Consider the following 6,267-nt stretch of genomic DNA (forward strand, 5'->3'; position numbering starts at 1 on the left):
GCAAAAGGTGGTGAGGGAGTTGCCGTAGCCCAGAGGTGTAGGCCATCTCGCAGCTCGGCTAGCCTTTTGGCCCTAAGACAGACTTTTGGTCCTTAGGTTTTTTACAATCGATTTGTCAGAGTACGCGAGAGAGTTTGGCGTAGAATTTTTTTCAAAAAAATGACTAAAATGGTGACTGAGACTTAGGGGGTCCCCCTTCTAGCCCCCGAGGGAGGCTCGGTTCTATAGAGACAGAGCCGAGTCTCCCTTATAGCGTTATCGTAACGTCGATCCCCATAGATGGGCTCAGGGGGTTTCTCGAAAAATTAGAACAACTAAAGAACGCTTCTTTATTGTATTTCGAGAAACAATGTATACAATGCTTGAGAATTTAAGGGTAGAAGCGACGTAGCTGTTCTATGTTCCAAGCATTGGTGAGGAGCCCTTCTCGTTGGCTAGCTTGTAGGTCCTGGGCTTTAGCACTTGGGCAACGATGTACGGCCCTTCCCATGGCGGGGTCAGCTTGTGGCGGCCCTTATTGCTTTGCCTCAGTCTCAGCACCAGGTCGCCCACTTTCAGGTCTCGGCTTTGAATGTGTCGGGCTTGATAGCGGCATAGGGCTTGCTGGTACTTGGCCGAGTGTAGCAGTGCAATGTCTCGGGCTTCCTCTAGTTGGTCGAGGGTGTCCTCGCGGGCAGTGCAGTTGCTTTGCTCATTGTAGGCCTATAGCCCCAGGGAACCATACTCCAAATTAGTGGGGAGGATGGCCTCGGCTCCATAGACCAGGAAGAACGGTGTGAACCCCGTGGCTCGGCTCGGAGTGTTCCTTAGGCTCCAGATGACCGATGGGAGATCGGCAACCCATTTCTTGCTAAATTTCTTCAACCGGTTATATATTCTTGGCTTGAGACCCTATAGGATCATGCCATTGGCACGTTCTACTTGGTCGTTTGTCCTAGGGTGTCCTACGGCCGACCAGGCCACACGGATGTGGTGGTCATCGCAGAACGTCAGGAACTTGTGGCTGGTGAATTGTGTCCCATTGTTAGTGATGATGGTGTTTGGAATCCCGAACCTATGGATGATATCAGTGAAGAACAGCACCGCTTGCTAGGATTTGATTTGAGTGATCGGACAAGCCTCGATCCACTTGGAGAACTTGTCAATAGCTACCAGCAAATGGGTATAGCCCCCGGGGGCCTTCTGCAGAGGCCCAACCATGTCCAGCCCCCACACGGTGAATGGCCATGTAATGGGGATGGTTTGGAGGGCTTGGGCCAGGAGGTGCGTCTGCCGTGCATAGTACTGGCATCCCTCGTAGGAGCATACCAGCTTGGTGGCGTCAGCAACCACCGTTGGCCAGTAGAACCCTTGGCGGAAGGCGTTTCCGACGAGCGTCCGAGGCGCTCCATGGTGCCCGCAGGCTCTCGCATGCAAGTCTCAAAGTAGGGATAGGTCTGCCTCGGTGGTGATGCACCATTGGAGGACGCCAGATGGGCTTCGCCTGTACAACTCACCGTTGCTGAGGACGTAAGTTTTGGCTCGTCGTGCAAGCCGTTGGGCTTTGGTCCTATCTACAGGAAGCTCTCCTCGAACAAGGCAATCAAGGAACGGGACTCGCCAGTCCGTGCCCTAGTCGGCCTCAGGAGGCTCCACGTTGATTTCCATGGCCTCGGGCTCAGCCATAGGGGTCTTGGTGACAGAGGGGGCCTCGGGCCCTGCGGTGGGCTCGACCGATGGGACCTCTTCTACCGCCGAGGCGTAGTCGATGGAAGGCTTGTAGAGGTCTCTAGCGAAGATGTTTGGGGGGACCAGGGCCCGTGCCGATGCCATCTTTGCCAGTTTGTCCGTGGCCTCATTGAATTTTCGCACAATGTGGTTGAGTTCGAGGCCGTCGAACTTGTCTTCTAGGCGACGTACCAACTTGCAGTACGCCTCCATTTTGGGGTCATTGCAGTTCGACTCCTTCATCACTTGATCGACGATGAGCTGTGAATCGCCCTGTATGTCGAGACGCCGTACTCCAAGTTCGATGGCGATCTGCAAGCCATTGACGAGGGCTTCGTGCTCGGCTGCGTTGTTGGAGGCGGCGAAGTGAAGCCCGATCATGTAGCGCATGTGCACTCCGAGGGGTGAGATGAAGAGCAGACCCGCGCCTGCCCTGGTCTTCATCAGGGACCCATCAAAGTACATGGTCCAGCATTCTGCCTAGATTTGAGCAGGTGGCAGTTGGGTGTCGGTCCACTCAGCCACAAAATCAGCCAAGACCTAGGATTTAATTGCTTTCTAAGGCGTAAAAGATAGGGCTTCCCCCATGAGTTCAATGGCCCACTTGGCTATTCTACCCGAGGCCTCTCGGTTCTGGATTATCTCTCCCAGAGGGAAAGACGACACCATGGTCACTGGATGGGACTCGAAGTAGTGACGCAGCTTGCGTCGAGCCAAGACTATGGCGTAGATTAGCTTCTGGATGTGGGGGTAGCGTGTCTTAGTCTTGGAGAGCACCTCGCTGATGAAGTAAACAGGTTGTTGGATGGGTAGAGCATGCCCTCTTCCTGCCTCTCGGCCACTACGGCCACGTTGACGACTTGGGTCGTTGCAGCGACGTAGAGTAAGAGGGCCTCACCCTTGGTCAGTGGCACCAGGACGGGAGGATTGGTGAGTAGTGCTTTGAGCTTGGTGAGGCTTCTTCGGCTTCGGGGGTCCAAGAAAAGCATTTGGATTTTCTCAAGAGGCGGTATAGAGGCAAGCCTTTTTCACCAAGGCACGAGATGAAGCGGCTCAGGGCCGCAAGGCATCCCATAACCCTCTGCACTCCCTTGAGGTCTTAGATTGGTCCCATGTTGGTCACGGCCGAGACCTTCTCTGGGTTGGCCTCGATGCCATGCTCCGAGACTATGAATCCCAAGAGCATGCCTCAGGGGACCCCAAAGACACACTTCTCGGGGTTGAGCTTGATGCCCTTCTCTTTGAGGCATTTGAAGGCTATCTCCAAGTCATCATTGAGATCACTGGCCTTCCTAGACTTGACCATGATGTTGTCCACGTAGGCCTCGACGGTTCGCCTGATGTGCTCACCAAAGACCTGGGTCATGCACCGCTGGTATGTGGCTTCTGCATTTCTAAGGATGAATGGCATAGTCACATAGCAGTACATGTTGAATGGTGTGATGAAAGAAGTCGCGAGCTGGTCGGATTCTTTCATCTTGATTTGATGGTAATCGGAATACGCATCAAGGAAAGATAGGGTTTTGCACCCCGTAGTGGAGTCAATGATTTAGTCTATTCGAGGTAATAAGAATGGAACTTTTGGACATGCTTTATTCAAACCGGTGTAGTCTACACACATCCTCCGCTTCCTATTTTTCTTCTTAACTAATACAGGATTAGCTAACCACTCTGGATGGGACACTTCCTTGATGAATCTAGCCGCCAAAAGCTTCCGCACCTCCTCGCTAATGGCCCTGTGCTTTTCCTTGTCGAATCGGCGTAGGCGCTGCTTCACCGGTCTGGAGCCAGGCCGGATGTCCAAGGAGTGCTCGGTGACCTCCCTCGGTATGCCCGGCATGTTCGAGGGACTCCACGCGAATACATCAGCATTCGTGTGGAGAAAGTCGACGAGCACAGCTTCCTATTTACTATCGAGGGTGGCGCTGATCCTCAGCGCTCAGTCGTTGGAGCAGGTGGGGTCGACCGGGACGAGCTTGATGGCCTCTGTGGGATCGAAAGTCCTGGCATGACGCTTGGAGTCGGGCGCCTCGCTACCAAGTCGGTCGAGGTTGATGATGAGGGTCTCGGCCTCCACGAGGACCTTGGCGTACTCGATGCATTTGACATCGCAGTCATATGCATGCTCGTACGTGGACTCGACAGTGATGACGCCGTTGGGGCCTAGCATCTTGAGGTTGAGGTAGGTGTAGTTGGGGATCGCTATGAACTTGGCGTAGCACGGGTGCCCTAGGATGGCGTGATAGGTCCCCTTGAACCCAACCACCTCGAAGGTGAGGACCTCCTTGCAGTAGTTGGGGGGAGTGCCAAAGCAGACGGGCAAGTTGATGCGCCTGAGGGGTCACGTGCGTTTCCCTGGCACGATGCCGTGGAAGGGCACGGCATTGCCTTGGAGCCATGATTGGTCAAGCTCTAGGAGCTCTAGGGTGTTGGCGTAGCGGATGCTGACCCCGCTGCCTTCGTCCATCAACACCTTAGTGAGCCGGGTGTTGCCGATGATCGGGTCGATGACGAGTGGGTACTGCCCGGGGTTTGGGACATAATCGGGGTGGTCATCCCGATCGAAGGTGATCACCTCCCAAGACCAGTTGAGGTACCAGGGAGTGGCCACCTCAATCGAGAAGACCTCCTGGCACTCCTTCTTTCACTGACGCGCCATGAGGCACGCTGAAGGCCCGCCAAAGAGATCATGAAGGCGTTGTGCACCTCAGGGAACCCGTTGTCCTTATTGTTGTCCCTATCACCGGCGCCCTTCTTCTTGGCATCGTCGTTGGGGAGCCCGAGCTTGGCGTAGTAATGCCAAACCATGGTGCACTCTTTGAGGGTGTGCTTCACTGGGCCCTAGTGGTAAGGCTAGGGGCTTCTTAAGTATGTCGTCGAAGAGCCCGGGACCTCTGGCGGGGCCTCGGGGATTCTTGCGATCTACGGCCGTGACTAAATCGGCCTCTAGGACCTCCTGCTTCCCCTGGTGACCCTTTTTTCTTTTTCTTGGGGAGGTGGGGGCCGAGGCCCCAGGGGCCTCGTCCCTCCTCTTCCCCTTGGCATTGTTGTCGGGGAAGATGGCCCCGACAGCCTCTTCACCTGAGGCGAAGTTGGTGGCGATGTCGAGGAGCGCGGCCACCGTGGTCGGTACATTCCGGCCTAACTCTCGAACTAGGTCTCAGTAGGAGGTGCTGGAGAGGAACGTCTAGACAATTTCTGAGTCGCCGACGCTGGGTAACTCGGTGCATTGCTTGGAGAAACATCGGATGAAGTCTCGGAGAGACTCGTCCAGCCTCTGGCGACAACTCTTGAGGTCCTAGGAATTCCCGGGGTGCACGTATGTGCCCTGGAAATTCCCGACGAAGACCTTTATCAAGTCACGCCAGTTGTTGATCTACAAGGGAGGGAGGTGTTTGAGCTAGGCTCGCGCTGAGTCTGACAGGAACAAGGGGAGGTTGCGAATGATGAGTAGGTCATCATCCGCGCCGCCTAGCTGACAAGCCAGGCAGTAGTCGGCCAGCCATAGCTTGGGGCTGGTCTCGTCACTGTACTTTGAGAGGTTGGCCGGTTGCCAAAACTGGGCCGGGAAGTGGGCGCCGCGGATGGCCTTGATGAAGACTCATGGGCTAGGTGGCCCAGGAGAAGGACTACGGTCCTCCCCACTGTCGTAGTGACCGCCTCGGTGCGGGTGGTAGCCTTGGGCAGGCCCATCATTGTTGTGGCGCCATCGCCTGCTGACCACTTCGTGGTCACCTTGCGCCTCGCGTCGGTCGCTGAGGCGGTCGTGCACCGAGGGGGCCTTGTTGGCTTTCGGTGCCTGAGCCAGCTCAAGACAAATAGAGGCCTCTCTATCCTGCCGAGGTGGTGCCACAGGTAGTTCCGAGGCGCCCCCACGTCGTCGAGAGGCGGAACTTTTGGCCTGCTGTACCGTGGCGGTCTCGAGGAGGTCTCAGAGCTCGCTGTGGACCCATCTCCCCTCTGAGGTAGAGGGCTCGGGCATTGTTTGCAGTAGCATCGCTGCTGCCGTGACATTCTGGCTAGCGCGATTGAAGATAGGGGGTTGCTCGCCCCCTTCATCGTTGTTGATGCGGTGGTTGACGTCGCGAGCCCTCCGCTGGGCTGCTCCGCCATCGCCGTGACCCCGCTGCTCTTGCTCGAGAGTGTCTCGGAGCTACTACAGAAGGAGTCGGTCTTGTTCGACCTTGGCCTGAAGCTCACGGAGCTTCTCCAGGTCTAGGCGTCGAAGATCCTTAGGGCGAGGTTCTCATTTCGCGCTGTCGGGGGCTCGATGCGTGGAGGTGTGGCATCGCCTACCCCCTCGTGGGGCGGGAAGCGATTGCCTGCCCCTTCGTCCTCATCACTCGCGCTCGGCACCCCGAGCATGACGTTGAAGCATTCACAAGTGGAGTCGTAAGTGTCTTCGTCATCGGAGTCGGAGTAGCCGAAGCAGTAGTCGCTCATGGCCATAAAGCGGCGCATGGTTTTAGGGTCATGAAGCCCAGAGAAGCCCGCTCTAGCCCACGCCTCATCCTCCTCCGAGGAGTCAGCGTGGGTGTGGGTCGGGGTTGTGGCGATGAG

This window comes from Miscanthus floridulus, chromosome 6 (genome assembly GCF_019320115.1).
Source record: "Miscanthus floridulus cultivar M001 chromosome 6, ASM1932011v1, whole genome shotgun sequence".
NCBI classification, from domain to species: domain Eukaryota; kingdom Viridiplantae; phylum Streptophyta; class Magnoliopsida; order Poales; family Poaceae; genus Miscanthus; species Miscanthus floridulus.